Source organism: Peromyscus maniculatus, chromosome 3 (assembly GCF_049852395.1).
Source record: "Peromyscus maniculatus bairdii isolate BWxNUB_F1_BW_parent chromosome 3, HU_Pman_BW_mat_3.1, whole genome shotgun sequence".
Lineage (NCBI taxonomy): Eukaryota > Metazoa > Chordata > Mammalia > Rodentia > Cricetidae > Peromyscus > Peromyscus maniculatus.
The window spans coordinates 69,837,473-69,853,163 of NC_134854.1; the positions used below are offsets into that span (position 1 = coordinate 69,837,473).

General features: G+C 49.4%; 1 pseudogene; it reads right to left on the reverse strand.

Moving 5' to 3' along the window:
- Positions 1-7,125: 7,125 nt before the first annotated feature.
- Positions 7,126-7,739, reverse strand: LOC102926268 (PDZ domain-containing protein 11 pseudogene; annotated as a pseudogene).
- Positions 7,740-15,691: the final 7,952 nt, after the last annotated feature.

Here is a 15,691-nt window from a genome sequence, read left to right on the forward strand (position 1 = left end):
AAGCCACTTAGATTACTCCTATAGTTTCTTCCTGGTGTGTGTGTGGGGTCCACTCTGAGGTCACAGAATGCCCTCGTGGTAGCAGATGGCATAACAGTTATAGCCAAAGCCCAGAGAGGGCAGTGCATGCCATGCAGGGATGGGGCATGCTAGGGAGGGGCATGGACTGCACGGGTGGTGAGGGCCAGCTGTGTTCCTTGTGTTGTCTTCCTCACTGCTGTGGTGCAGTAGCTGATAAGTTAGAGAGGGTGGTCCATTAGGAGGACCATGCTGGCAAGAGCTGAGCTTGCTGGGCAATGGGAACACGAGGCCATTCACAGGCTACCTCCCTCCTGCATTCGGGAAGCCGAGAGAAAGCTTCTGCCCTTACTGTCTGGGGTTGGCGTCCAGGGACAGTGCTACCCACCTTTAGGGTGGGCCTTCTCTCCTCAATTAAGCTTGTCTGGGGACATCTCACAGACATGACTCTAGATGTATCTCAATCCAGTCAAGTTGACAGTGCATATGAATCACCACAGCATCCTAGAGTTGTTAAAATGAAGCACAGTAGCCCGTGGCTTAACTGGAAACTAACTGTCTTCTAATCCTGAGGACTGGACATCTGAGATCAAGGTGTCAGCAGAGTTAGCTCTTAGGACTATGAGAGAGGGTGCTGAGTGACACTGTTCCAGAGAGACAAGAATAAACATCTGCTCTCCCCAGATAGGTTAGCAAAAGCAGAGCAAAAGACTGATTCCACCTGTCCTGGCTAGCGGGTATTTTGTTTTGTGTTTTTTTTTTTTTTAATCAACTCAACACAAGCTAGAGTTATCTGGGAAGAGGAACCTCAATCGAGAAAATGCCTGCATCAGCTTGTCTGTAGGCAAGTCTGTGGGACATTTTCTTGATTAATGGTTGATGAAGGAGAGCCCAGCCACTGGGTGGTGCTACCCCTGGGCTGGTAGTCCTGGGTTGTATAAGAAAGCAAGCTGGTAAGCAGCACTTTTCCATGGTCTCTGCTTCAATTCCTGCCCCCAGGTCCCTGCTGTGGGATGGTCTGTGTGTCAAATGTGATGCTCTGATTGGTCAATAAATAAAACACTGATTGGCCAGTGGCCAGGCAGGAAGCATAGGCGAGACTAACAGGAGAATTGAGAGAACAGGAAGTGGGAGGGAGAGATTGCCAGCCACGGCCATGACAAGCAGCATGTGAAGATGCTGGTAAGCCACAAGCTACGTGGCAAGGTATAGATTTATAAAAAATGGATTAATTTAAGATGTAAAAACTAGATAGCTAGAAGCCTGAGCCATTAGGCCAAACAGTTTAAATAATATAAGCGTCTGTGTGTTTATTTTATAAGTGGACTGCCGGGGCTTGGTAGGACCCAGAGAGAAAACTCTCCAGCTACAGGTTCCTCTCCTGGCTTCCCCTGATGATGGATCTGAAAGCCAAATAAACGCTTTGCTTCTCAAGTTGCTTTGGATTGTGGTGTTTTTTTCAATGCAATAGAAAGCAAAGTAGGATACTACCAAAGTCCAGCTGACAAACCAGTGAGTTTTATTGGGTTACTTACAGGAATATGGGTGGGTGAAGGTTTACACACAGGGGCAGAAATGACTCAAAGCTGCATCAGCAGAAGCCCACCCCAGCATGGGTGGGTGACAGCTCACAAAACCTGGGGACCTCAGGTTCACTGAACACCCTGCAGGTAGGTAGCTCGACAGCCTTCCAGGTGACTCAGTTGGTTTGAGCGTCTTCCAGTCAGCTCACCTGGCCTCTGCTTCTCCCAAGGGAGCTCAGCTGATCTGAGTCTCACTCTCTTTACTGCTTATATATACTTGGGGAGGGAGGGAGAAAGAGAAGATGGGATAGCAGGGATGGGAAATACCCTTCCCAGGCGCTTCCTTAGTGACGTATTTCCTGAAAGCATTTCCCACCTCCTGCTCAGTATTCATTCATTATTGGAGTAACTCATTAACAAAGTCAGTGCCCTTAGCTCATCTGTCTCTTCCGTTGTGACAAATACCCAGAACAAGCCATCTAAAGGAGGTGGGGTTGATTTGGGCTCATGGTCTCAGAGTTTTAGCCCATGGCTGGCAGCCTGTGAGGCAGAGCATCACGGCTGAAGGCGTGGTCAGGGAAAGAGCCACCTCCCTTGTGACAGCCAGGAAGCGGCAGAGAGGAGGTCTGGAAAATATGTGGCTCCAAGGACAGCACCCCATAAACCTCTCCCTTCATCTAGGCCCCACCCATATCCTCGTTCCTACCACTCCTCAAGAATGCTGTCAGATTAGGACAATCCATTGTGGAAGGCAACTCTCTCCAGAGGGCAAGTGCTTACCGAAGGTGTAAGGTAGCAGCCACACACTTAACGTGTGAGCCTTAGATGGGGGGCTTTCAAAGTCAAAGCATGGTGGCCTCAGATCTGATCTGTCAGCATCAACCCCAGCTGACCACCAAGCCTTTACCACTTTGGGGAGATACTTCATATCCAGATCACGCCATTCTAGAGCAGTGGTTCTTAACCTTCCTAGTGCTGTGACCCTTTAATACAGCTCCTCGTGTTGTGGGGACCCCCAACCCTAACATTATTTCATTGCTACTTCAGAACTGTAATTTGCTGCTGTTATGAATCATAATGTAAATATCTGATACTTGGGATATCTGATATATGACCCCTGTGAAAGCGCCAAGAGGGATGTGACCCAAAGGTTGAGAACCACTGCCCTAGAACATTCATATCCAGGCTCCTTTCTGCCTGTGCCCACTCCTGGGTCACTCTGGCCAAGGGCTCTGGTGATTGCTTGTGATGGGGCTGAAAGGCCCAAAGGAGAAATGGCCTCTTTCCTGCTCGCTGTGTGACCACCTGGGAAACATTAAGAAGCTGGAGGGGAGAGTGTGAACTACTGAAGGGCCCTTCTGGCAGAGGGGAGAGGGAATGCTCCCTGCAGCTGGTATTATGTGTTATCGATTCACCCCTGACTGACTAGGTTCACACCCTCTGGTGTCCCCGTGCTGTGCAGAACAGCGACCCTCCACGGAAAGCACCACGCAGTCACTCCCAAGTGGTAGCTTCTGCTGGCACACTCATCCCTTGCTCCACCTCTGTCTAGTATATCCTGGTGAGCTCACAGTGGCACATAGCAATACACAGAACCACATACAAATAGCACATATTCGAAGTCACGCACACACACACACACACACACACACACACACACACTTATACACACACATCCACATGCAAGCACTCTCCCACACCAGGGGATAGGTATGCACATACTTACACAGCCCTCCCCTCTCACATCGCCCCGAGCCCATGTGCTCACCGTCTCTGTAATAGGGAGAAGGCAGCCTAGCTGAGGTCACTGCTGGAGAACCTCCAAGGGCTTGCTGGCCCTCACGAGTATAGAGGTCATAGGCCACAGGAGGTACCAAAAGACTTCCGGGGACTCTGCCCCAGACTATAGGAGCTGTGGTTTTGACAACAGTGGCAAGCCAGTAGATACATTGTGGTAGGGACGGTCTGGCTTGCCTGCAGGTGCCAGGGACTGGCTCTGGCAAGTCCACACAGGTGAAATCACCAGAGCCGCTCCTGACAGAGTCTCCCTCGTCCCTACCTCCATCTAACATATTTGTAGACAGGGCCAAAGTATTTTAAAACTCATTTCCCTGACCTAAAAAGGGTCTTTTTTGATTGAATAGGTTGTCTTAGAAGACTGACTAGGGACCATTGTCTATAAATATCTCAGGATGGAAATGGAGAAACCCCAAGGCTGCTGCAGCCTGACGGACCAGAGCCACCACCTGCCTTGAACTTCAGAACTGGGCAAAGTGAGACAGATGGGTCTGCGTCATCAGGAACTGGCATTCTGTTGAGCAAGCCCAGAGGTGTATCCAAGACACACTTCACAGTGCAGGGACTTTCACGGAGTCTGGGGGCTTCAACATGGGGTGTGGTCAGGACCCAGAGCTACCATGATGTGAGATGATTTGGGTGCTGAACTCTGCAGACTTTAAAGCAAGTCGTGTGTGTGTGTGTGTGTGTGTGTGTGTGTGTGTGTGTGTGTGTGTGTGTGAATGCCCATGCCATGACATGCCTGTGGAGGTCAGAGGGCAACTTGGAGGAGCCTATTATCTCCTTCTCCCATGTGGTTCCTGGTAGTTGAATTCAGACCATCTAGCTTGGTGGGAAAGTTAAGCTATCTCTCTTGCCTTGACCTTCTGAGACAACAACATTGAAATTTAGCCAAGTAATAACTGTGTGTTTATTGGCTTCTAAATGTCCAAGTGCAAGGATGAGCTTTGCAGGTTAAATAGAAAGTTGAAATGATTGGGCTTAGCCAAGGATGCTAAGGTCAGCCTAAAGCCAGGCCTCTTGCACTGAGGGGATCACCAAGTTCTGAGTGCCGAGGAAACCTTCTGGAAGGAAATTGAAAGTCCCACTCCATTGAGCACACTAGCGATAAGAAAGTGAAACAGCCATGTTGCCGACGTGGAGTCACATCGGAGAGATCAAACCAGCCTCAGCTTTCCCTCCAGGCCACTGCCTGACCCAGAGAGGGTTTCCACACTCCCTTTCTAGATCATAGGGGCCGTGAAGAGGTGACACTCAGTGACATGTTTCCAGTGTAGAGTAAACTGTCTCTCCTTGGATGAAGACTCTCCTGAGGACATTCATAGCTGGAGATCTCCAGCCAATGTCTGGAGAAGGAGAGATGGACACTTGTCAGGAGCCACCATGGATCTTAGGAATCATGCATCTGCTACAGCAAAAGAACAGCAAATCCCAGAGGGCCACACCCACCTCTGCTTACCATGTGACTAATATGGCTCCTGCTCAGACAAAAGGTCCCCTCGGACCTTTTGTATACAGTGTTCTGCCTGCAGGCCAGAAGGGGATGCCAGATGGGACTGCCAGATCTCATTACAGAAGTCCTTCAGAAAGTTGCTCTGGCATGTTTGATATTTGTTGCAATACCACTCACAACAGCAAAACTGCAGAATAAAGTAATGTGTCCAACAACAGAGAAATGGAAATGTGTTACTGTAAGGACCAGCTAGATGGCTCTGCAGGCAAGGTGCCAATAGACAAGTCTGATGATCTGAATTTAATCCCCAGGCCCCACACGGTGGAACGAGAGAACCAACTCCCAAAAAGTCACCTCTGCTTTTCACACATGCACCCTGGCAAGCAGGTGCCCCCCAAAACAAACTATATGAATAAGTAAATAAAATTTACAATATATAAAAAGAATGTCACACACACACACACACACACACACACACACACACAGTGGATTTTTCTTTTTTCTTTTTACGAAGAAGAATGAAGGCATGGCATCTGCAGGAAAATGGACACAACTGGAGACTATCAAATTAAGTGAATTAAGTCAGCCACAGAAAGACAAATACCATGTTTCACTCCTAGACGATCTATACATCATGTATGTCTCTATGACAGGAAATAGAAGTAAACCTGACTTCGGGGACAAACGGGAGGGGTGACAGAGGAGAGGGTGGAGGAGAATGGGGGGGGAATATGTTTAACCTACAATATATTCCTGAGGAAGTGTCTTCAGGTAAAACAAAATTCAAAATCGATAAATAATAAAATACCGACAATACCGTAGTTGGAGGCACACGAGGTCATGTTTTCATGTCTGTGGCTACAGTGCAGCCCTCGGAGCAGGGAGGAATCCCCACTCTTTGGTCTGATGAAAAAGTCTATTTGTAGGGCTGTCGCTGCGGTGGGCAGATGCCCCTCTGGTAGAACTGAGCAAAGTGAGTGGCCATTGCAGATGCCATTCAGAACATTTCCGATTCACAGGAAGGCCAGAGTCTACACTAGCCGACATTTGGAAGGCAGTTACAGTCCACAGGGGAGGGGGGAGGCTGCACTTACTGAAACAGCAGGCAAGCTTGACTTGACCTGGGGCCAAAAGACTAGTGGGTCACTGCTGTCCTGATTGCCTGTGGACAGCTGAGGAGCTGGGGTTAGGATGACCACAGGAGGGCATTTCTTCCTTTTAAAAATTTAAATCCTGCATATAGTTTACTTTTAAAAAGATTTTCTAAAAATTATGTGTTGGGGCTGGAGAGATGGCTCAGCGGTTAGGAGTACTGGCTGCTCTTCTTAGAGGCCCTGAGTTCAATTCCCAGCAACCACATGGTGGCTCACAATCATCTGTAATGAGATCTGGCATCCCCTTCTGGCCTGCAGGCAGAACACTCTGTATATAATAAATAAATAAATTAATTAAAAAATTATGTGTGCCTGTTTACGTGTTCATACAGATGTGTGTGGGTGCCCACTGGGTCTCATTATGATATCATGAGATGCATCAGACTCCTTTGGTGCTAGAGTTACAGGTGGCTCTGAGTTGCTGAACATGGGTCCTGGGCCACTCCACGTAGTTAAAGGGAAGATTTATTTAGTGGGTAACTTACAAATGAAGGGATAGGAAGGTCGCGGGTTCTGGGGAAGGTGTATCGCAGTCCAGCGGTGTTCTCTGGAGTTCTGCTCGGTCAACCTCCACCGTCCATGGGTCCAGGCACAGAGAGTGACCTGGCCCATCCAGATCTCAGGTCTCCAGGCTCAGCTCCTCCCTTAGCCCTGCCTTGTAGGCGTGACAGTTGCCGAAGCCTCAATGAGGGTTGGAACTTCCAGATCAAAGCTGGAATGGCTACAGAACTCAGGTTCTTGCAAGAGCAAGATGCACCTTTTTTTTATTTTTTTATTTTTATCACTCAAGCCACATTTATTCAGTATTGTGTTTTTACTTGGGGGGGGCGATGAGGAGGAAGGGGCAAAAACAGTGTCTCTTTGGAGTCTCCCAAGTGTATGGGACTCAAAAGTATATGTATGGGGACTGGATGGCATGGCCAGGCAAATCAGATGGAAGGCCCCTCAGACTCTTTTTTTCTACTGATTCCTACAAATAAAATGCTAAGTGACCGATCTGTGGTACCTGATAAATGCCAGTTGCTTTCCAGCTGGCTTTCTACATAGGCTACAGACATCTAGACAGCATCATCTTTCTCCTTTTTCAGAATAAAACTCACCTAGGAAACTAGGGAACTCCAAGTACAGTACAGTTTATATAGAATGCAGCTGGTAAGCTGTCTCCCCATCCTCTCCATCCTCCCCATCCACTAAGCCAGGAAGGCGCTGAGAGTAGAATTTCCTGCCTGGCTTCTCGGAGGGCTAGCCAGCTTCTCTGGCAGATTCCACATGGAGGGCTGTGGGCTGCAAGTCTCTAGTGCACAGTCCTCTCCTTTTGCCGATGATAATTGTAAGGAAAGAAGCGCACGCACATGCTGATTTCTCAGGCTGTCTTTAGGATTTCAACAGCTTTGCTGTGCTCAATATCCTGGAAATCTACATCATTCACAGCTAGAACTTGGTCCCCTTCTTGAAGTCCTGCTCGATGTGCATCCGAGTCTGGAATCACCTTGGAGATGAAGATGCCTAGCTGGGAGGCCTTTCCTCCTCGGATGTTAAATCCCAACTGAGCGCCAGGGGGCTTCTTCAGTGTGACAATTCGGGGCAGAAACTGGGTCAGCTCATTGTTGTAGTCTGGGTGGTACACTCTCTCATGAGGAGGAATCCATGCTGGAGGATTCTCATAGGTAGGCAGGAAAACCACTGGGTAGTCATCATAAGGGATCCGGGTGTCCATTTCAGGCAAAGCCCGGCAAACAGGCCTCCCTCCGCGGCGCCTCGGCTCGCAGCCAATTCGGCCCAGGAACCGGAAGCGGATGCAAGATGCACTTTTTAAAGAATATGTGTCTGCATGTGGATATGTGCACATGAGTACAGGTGTCCACAGAGACCAGAGGCTTCAGATCCCCTGGAGCTGGAGTTACAGATGGCTGTAAGGTGCCTGATACGGGTGCTAGGAACTGAACTTGGGTCCCCTGGAAGAGGATAAAGTACTCTTAACCACTGAGCCATCCCTACAGGGCCTGTACTTTACTTTTGTAGTTAACTTTTCAGTTAGTATACAATAATGGGTTTCACACACTCACATCATTTGAAAGGGTAAGTCCTGTCCCACTCTCTTCTCTACCTCTGCTGGCCCTTGTCAACAAGGACGTGTCTTTCTGTGGGAGGTTAGTTGCTTTGTTTCATTTGTCAACTTGACACAAACTAGAGTCACTTGGAAGAGGGAACCTCAACTGAGGAACTGCCCCCATCAGATTGACCCGTAGGCAAGTCTGTGGAGGCATTTTCTTAATCAATGATTGGTGTGTGTGTGGGTCTAACCCACTATGGGTGGTGCCACCCTGGGCAGGTAATCTCAGGTCGTGTAAACAAGCAGGCTGAGCAAGCCTTAGAGAGCAAGCCAGGAAACAGCGCTTGCTCCTCCATGCCCTCTGCGTCAGCTCCTGCCTCCCAGTTCCTGCCCTGCGTTCCTGTCCTGGCTTCCTTCAGCGATGGACTGTGATGCAGAAGTGAAAACCACATAAACCCTTTCTACCCAAGTCGCCTTTTGGTCATAACGTTTTATTAGCAACAGAAGGCAAGCCAGGACAGGGCACAATTGCATGTATGTGTGCCTATGGAGGGCAGAGGACAACCTCAGGCATCCTTCCTCAGGCCCTTTCATTTGTTGTTTGAGACAGGGTTTCTCAATGGCCTGGTCCCCACCCCATGCTGGGCTGGCTGGCTGGCTATTCACAGCAGGGATCCACTTGTTTTTCCCTCATAGCTTGCCATCACTGGGGTCAAGTGCACCCCATTATGCAAGCTCATTTATTTCATGAGTATGGATGTTTATTGGTATTCGTGTGTGTGTGTGTGTGTGTGTGTGTGTGTGTGTGTGTGTGTGTGTGTGTAAGTTGGCACTGGGTATCTTCCTCGAGCATTCTCCAGTTTTTATTGAGGCAGGGTCTCTGGCTGAACCTGGGGCTTGTTCATGTGGGCCAGTGTGGTTAGTGTGCCCAGCCAGGGCATCTCCTGTCTCTGCCTCCTGGGGATTATAGTAGTTGTTGCCCCTGCCTGTTTTTCTGTGAGTGCTGGGGATTTGAACTCTCACCATCAAGCTTTCATGTTTTATCCACTCCACTGTCTCCCCAGCCCGGGCTTGATTTTTTACATGGTTTCTGGAAATTCAGACTTGGGACTTCATACTTTTGTGGCAAGTGCCTTACCCACTTAGCCATCTCCTCACCCTCCGGGAAGGAGGTTCCTTGAGAAGGAATCCAGCCCTGTGACAAAGTGACAATAGATGAATATGAATCACGATATCATATAAATTTAGTTGAGAAGCGGACACCGGGCTAGAGAGGATTATTCCAGCTTTGAGAGAAATGTGTCGCAAACTTCAGGGAATGTCCATGAAGGGAGGGTGGACAGGAGTGGCACAGTCCACTGTCTTATTAAGATAAAAAGTCACCTTGAACACTGCAGCCTTTCACAGCCACCACGTTGATCAGTCAGCAGTCGTCTATGTCAGTGACATCGAGGAGTGACCTCCAGAAGCAGATACAGCTCAACAGAGGCCCAGATGGTTCCTGGCACTAAATCCCTTATTGCTATATATATATATATATATATATATATATATATATATATATATATATATATATATATTATGCTACAAAATCTCTCTCTCTCTCCACACATATGCACGCACACGTGCATGCGCGCACACACACACGTAAAATAAATGTGACGACCTAATGCACTACACATTTAATAGATCCTGGTGAATGGGGCCTTGCAGCACAGGCCTGTAAACCCAGCTGAAGAGGCTGAGTGAGGAAGATTGCCAAGTTCAAGGCCTACCTGGGTTACAGAGTGAATTCAAGGCCGGAGGAGGTCCCTGAAAGAAATCTTATTTCGAAACAAGAGTGTAAAGAAGGCTGTTCCCACAATCCACTGGTCGGTCCTGAAGTAGTTTGTCACCCAAGGAGAAAGCAGAATGTCAGAGCTAGGGAAGCTGCGAATGTGCAGGCTTGGTCTCTGATCACGTGTGCCAGTCTGGAAGGGTGGAGCTGTGTGAGACCCAAACCCACCAAACACTCAGATGGCTGGACAGACAACAGTGGCCGTCTGTCCACTGTTACAGAGCAGGGGCAGTACAGTGCTCCTAATCTGGCCTTTTCTTTTTAATTTTTTTTTCCGAGACAGGGTGTCTCTGTGTAGCTTTGCACCTTTTCTGGAACTCACTTGGTAGCCCAGCCTGGCCTCGAACTCACAGAGATCCGCCTGGCTCTGCCTCCCGAGTGCTGGGATCAAAGGCGTGCGCCACCACCGCCCGGCTTACATTTTTATCTATGTGTAAGCATGTCCCGGCAGTGCCTGCTCCTAGGTAACAGTTGTTTCAGATCCCAGCATCAAGCAGGCATCCATGACCTGTTATATTTTCCCCTCTTCAATAAAAGTTCATTAAAAAAAAAAGGGGGGGGGGGAGGAAGGCTTGAGACCATTAAGAGCATGAACTGCTCTTCCAGAGGGCTCAAGTTCAATTCCCAGCACCCCCAAGAGGGCTCACAATTGTCTGTGATTCAAGTTCTAGCGGATCTGGCATCCTCTTCTGGTCTCTTTGGGCACTGCATGCATGTGGTACACAGCTGTACAAGCAGGTACAACACTCATGCACATAAAAACAAAGAAGGAAGGGAGGCTGGTTCTTGCTTTCAGGACACGAGAGCTGGGTTGGCATGCTGGTGTCACAGAGAGCATCTGCCACTGTGGAATGCTGACTGTCCCAGGACAGAAATTCCTACTGTCTAGGCAGCCTTATCCCGACACTAGGTCTTTCCTGGGGTGGATCCCAGGTTGCTACCTAAGCAAGGCTGGGCCTCCTCAAGGGCCCATCTCACGTGATAGGAGAGCATTCTGGATCCAGCAGCCCAGGCTCCCGGCTTTTCTTCATTTCTTCATCTGGGCTCTCCTGACTGCTTTCTGCAGGAGCTAGAGAGATGACAGCAGTCTCTCCCTTCCTCTCTTCCTCCCACCTCTGTTGAGAGTGCTTGCTACTCACACAAATGACTGTTCTCATTTGATGGGTCCTGAGTGCTCTTAGCTCAACTCCGGTGACTTGACGCTGAAGGTAGACGCTGGTTCTGATGTGGCCGGGATATTGCCAGTGGGCAGGTAGAGGTGTGGGCTTCACCCATGGTGTCTGGGCATATCTTCTCTGTGCCCTCTGGGTAACTCTGCCACTTGTATCCATCTGTTTCTCTATTGGCATAACAGCAAGGGGCAGGGGCTTACTGTCTTGGGGAGGAGCTGTAGCAGCGGGCGAGGGTTGACAGATACACAGGTGGGGTGGCTTAGACCCTCCATGAATGCCTGTAAATGTTACAGTTGTGTGGGCATCTCTGCCCTCCACCCTTGGTCAGCAGGCTGCTTCCTGCTGTGGGATGGTCTGTATGTCAAATGCTCTGATTGGTCAATAAATAAAACACTGATCGGCCAGTGGCCAGGCAGGAAGTATAGGCGGGACTAACAGAGAGGAGAAAGGAGGGGACAGGAAAACAGAAGGAGTCACTACCAGCCGCTGCCATGACAAGCAGCATGTGAAGATGCCGGTAAGCCATGAGCCACGTGGCAAGGTATAGACTTACGGAAATGGATTAATTTAAGCTATAAGAACAGTTAGCAAGAAGCCTGCCATGGCCATATAGTTTGTAAGCAATATAAGTCTCTCTGTTTACTTGGTTGGGTCTGAGCGGCTGTGGGACTGGCAGGTGACAGAGATTTGTCCTGACTGTGGGACAGGCAGGAAAACTCTAGCTACAACTTCCATTTCTAGAGTATACCTTTTCTCCTTGCTTGTCTTCATGGCTAGCATGACCTTGTGCCTCTACATGTTCCTTCCTCCATGGCCCAGTGGCCCTGGATGCACATGAAAGCTAGAGAATCCTGGGCCAGTAAGCAAGCTAGCAAGCTGCATTCTCAATGGGTTCTGCTCCAAACTCCTGCTCTGACTTCCCTCAACAATGGACTATAACCTGTGAGCCGAAATAAACACCTTTCTCCCCTAAGTTGCTTTTGGTCAGAGCATTTTATCACAGTCACAGAATGAAACTAAGATAGTGCAAGCCCCTTCCAGACAGTCAAGGGAGGAAGGATGTGTCTTTCACCCTCCTACCTGGCCTGAAGTCATTTACAGCCCAACACATCTCAGTCAGACCCAAACCCACCAAGCACTCAGATGGCTGGACAGACAACAGTGGCCGTCTGTCCACTGTTACAGAGCAGGGGCAGTACAGTGCTCCTAATTTGGCCTTTTCTTTTTACATTTTTATCTTTGTGTAAGCATGTCTGGGCAGTGCCTGCTCCTAGGCCATTCGGTTGTGTCCACAAGACTTTCTCCTAACTTGGCCACCAGAGGGCGCGCGGCCTCCACGCAGGGAAGGGTGCCAGCACAGCTTGGGACTCCTTTCCCACCTAGCTACCAGACAATGCAGGACCACAGGGAATTCACAGAAAATGAAGAGCACACCCTCACCCATGCCTCACGCCTGGGACAAATGAGAGTCAGAAAAAGGAGAGGATCTGGATATGTGTGAGTAAAAGGCCCAGGGCCGATTCTTCTGCAACCAGCATCTTTTACACTTATGTCCAGAGGAGAGCTGGGGTCGCCCAGCATCTGCTGGACCAGGACCGCAGAAAGTCAGCTTCATGAACTTACAAAGAGAAATGGAACCATCTGCATCCCTCCAGAGCTGCCTTTGGACAGCCTGTCTCTGTAGGCGCTGACGGTGCCAGTGGGGCTAATGGCAGCTGACCACGGACTCTGACCTTGTAGACTGGGGGTTCCTAGAAAGCACAGACGGAGCACCAGTAGAATGAGATCACTGAGGTTGACCTTGGCCTCCACATGCACACCCATACACAGTGAACACAAAAGCAAACATATGCATATGCCACACACAAAATACATCATCAATTAACTAAAAACCAAAATTGGTTTGGGGGCTGGAGACAGGGACTGGACTTTTACTAGAATTTGCAGGGCTGCACGAAATGCTTTCCTCCCTGAGAGGGTTTTTGTTGCTGTTGTTGTTGTTTTGTTTTGTTTTTGTCCAGAGTAGTGGACAGTGATGTGTGTGTGTGTGTGTGTGTGTGTGTGTGTGTGTGTGTGTGTGTGTGTGTGTGCACGTGCATGGGGAGGTCACTGTCGATGCCAGGTGTCTTCCTCTGTTTATTCTTATTCTCCACCGATGCCTTCTAGGAACCTCTGAGTCTATGTCTTCTAGTGACATGACTGCTCAGGTGATTGCTGTCATTCTCTGGGTCCCATTCCCCTGCCTAGCTGCTCGATCTGACCTCTTAGCCAGAGATGGGTGGCATCGGGACAGCTGTCAGCTGGAACCCCATGGACTCGGTAGACAGACATCAACATGGGCTGGGGACTTGAGGCTCCTCTCAAGGATGTGGGTTAGCCTTCAGGCTGTGGGGATCTAAAAGCCAGCCCTCGGACTGTGCTTAGGCCTCCTGGAGGCAGTTTTCCAGCAGGAATGAGGCTGAGTCAAGGGAAAAAGTGTTATTTCTCTGGAGAAGCTACACACCTTGCACCCAAGACTCCGTTGAGAAATTGGTTTTTGGGTAGGGGCAGTTTTTTCTTTGATTTGTCTTGTATTATCATTTCTTCTGCTATGAACTCCTCGGCCTGCTAAAGTTAAACCAGCTTCCCATCAAGAGACGTGGCTGCTCTGCTAAACACCAGAGTGGATAATGGCAGTGAACTCCAAGCCAAAGACATTCCTCCTTCCAATGGGGCCAGCACTTTAAATGGTAAATGTGGTAAAATGTGTGTTGGTGATGCATTTTCTTGAGAATCAGGCTCTAGGCAAAACAGCCATTTTCTTCCTAATCGGGCTCCCATATTGGAGTGATTTGGGAAGTTTCTTTTGTGAGGTGATGGCTCTGGGCCTGGGCTATTCTCTCCGACCAAGCACATCTTTGACTGGCATTCAGCTTTGCTGTTTCACCACCAGGTGGGGTGGCTGGACCCAGGCCCTCTGAGGTCCTCTTTTGCTCTCAGGGAGGAAGGCATTGTGTACAGCCTTGTGAATTCTAGTGAATGACACCCCTATTTCTGATGGTAGCAGGCCTTGGCAGCTACCTGCCCCCTACCCCTAAGCCAATTTTTTTTAAAAGTAATTTATTTAGTCTTATTTCATGTGCATTGATGTGAAGGTGTCAGATCCCCTGGACCTGGAGTTACAGACAGTTATGAGCTACCGTGTAGGTGCTGGGAATTGAACTCAGGGCCTCTGGGAGAGCAGCCAGTGCTCTTAACCACTGAGCCATCTCTCCAGCCCCAATTTTGGTTTGTAATTAAGCCTGAAGCCCACTGACTGGCCTTGCCAGCTGGTGAGCCAGCCCCTGGATTCCCGTCTTCACCGCCTGGTGCTGGGATCTCAGGAGAGCGCCGCTGCACCAGCCTTTGACTGGGATCACAGGAAAGCTGGGGTCACTCTGGTTCCTCAAGTTTGTGTCATAAGCACTTTCCTGACCAAACCACCTCCTCAGCCCTGGTTTGGATCCTACAAAGAGGACCAGAAACAGCCTTGTCCAGGGCTCCACAGGCCTCATGATCTCTGCTGTATACAGGAACTCTGTCACACTAGCCGGGCTGTGGGCAATGTGCTGTGAGCATGCCCAGTGTGCCCCAGTGACACTTTACCGATGGCCACTGAGCTGTGAGTTTCGTGTAGTTTTCAGGCGCCATGGAATACCATCCTTTAGAGCCTTGGTTTCAGACATTCAAAGGCTCTGAAAACCATTTCAGCTCATGAACTATGTGGAAGTAGGCCTTGGACTAGATTTGTCCCAGGGCCATAGCTTGTTACCTCTGTCTTTGAATGTATTCCCAGCAGAGTGTTTGAACAAAGCTGAGACCTGAGAAGTCAGCTTGTGATTTGTTCCTATGGAGTCGTGTGCAGGCCACATCCCTGGGCACCCACAGAGAAGGCTGGCCTAGCTTTCCTGGGTAACAGGGAGCCCCAAAGGCTGAGTACAAGCCAGCTTCCTTGTGCCAGCTTGAGTCCCTGGCAGGCACTTTGGTGCTTTCTGGCCAAACCTCGCAGCCGCCTGGCATTCTTTGCACATGTGCCCGGCATTTCCCATTTGAGTGTGACGCTAACAACAGAGGGTTCCACCAGGAGAGGACCACTCTGCCATCCTATCAGCAGCTGAGTCACGTGCCTTCCTGCACAGGAGAAATTCCCACAGCTTGACTCAGTCCACCCATTGAGAGAGTGACACCCACCCTCTCAATGGGATTTTTCTTTCACACTTGCAGCTTGCTCTCGTGGAGAGACGTGAAGAATGCGTGTGACAATACGGGATAGGAATTCTGCCACTTAACCGACATTGCAGGAAGTCTGTGATTGCTCCAATTATTCAAACCAGATAGCGCAAAGATACCAGTTTTGAGAACGTCCTGATGCAGTTTTTTGTAAGAATGGACAAGCACCTTTATCTGAAGGGGTGGCAATAAGTGCCACAATACATTTTGCACAAATTCTTTTCACCATCAATCCTGAAGAGAGACATGGTGCCCTGCTAGGGCAGGACGGCCTGTACTTCCTTCACGACCTCCAGGTAAAGCCTTTCTTTCACGCCTATAGAAAGATCTTTCCAAGGACTGAGGGAGCCTGGGAGGCGGGCAGCGGGACCGTGCCACCTGGCCCTCCAGGAGCGGGCACTGGCTGAGCACTGGGCACTGGCTGGGCACTGGGCAC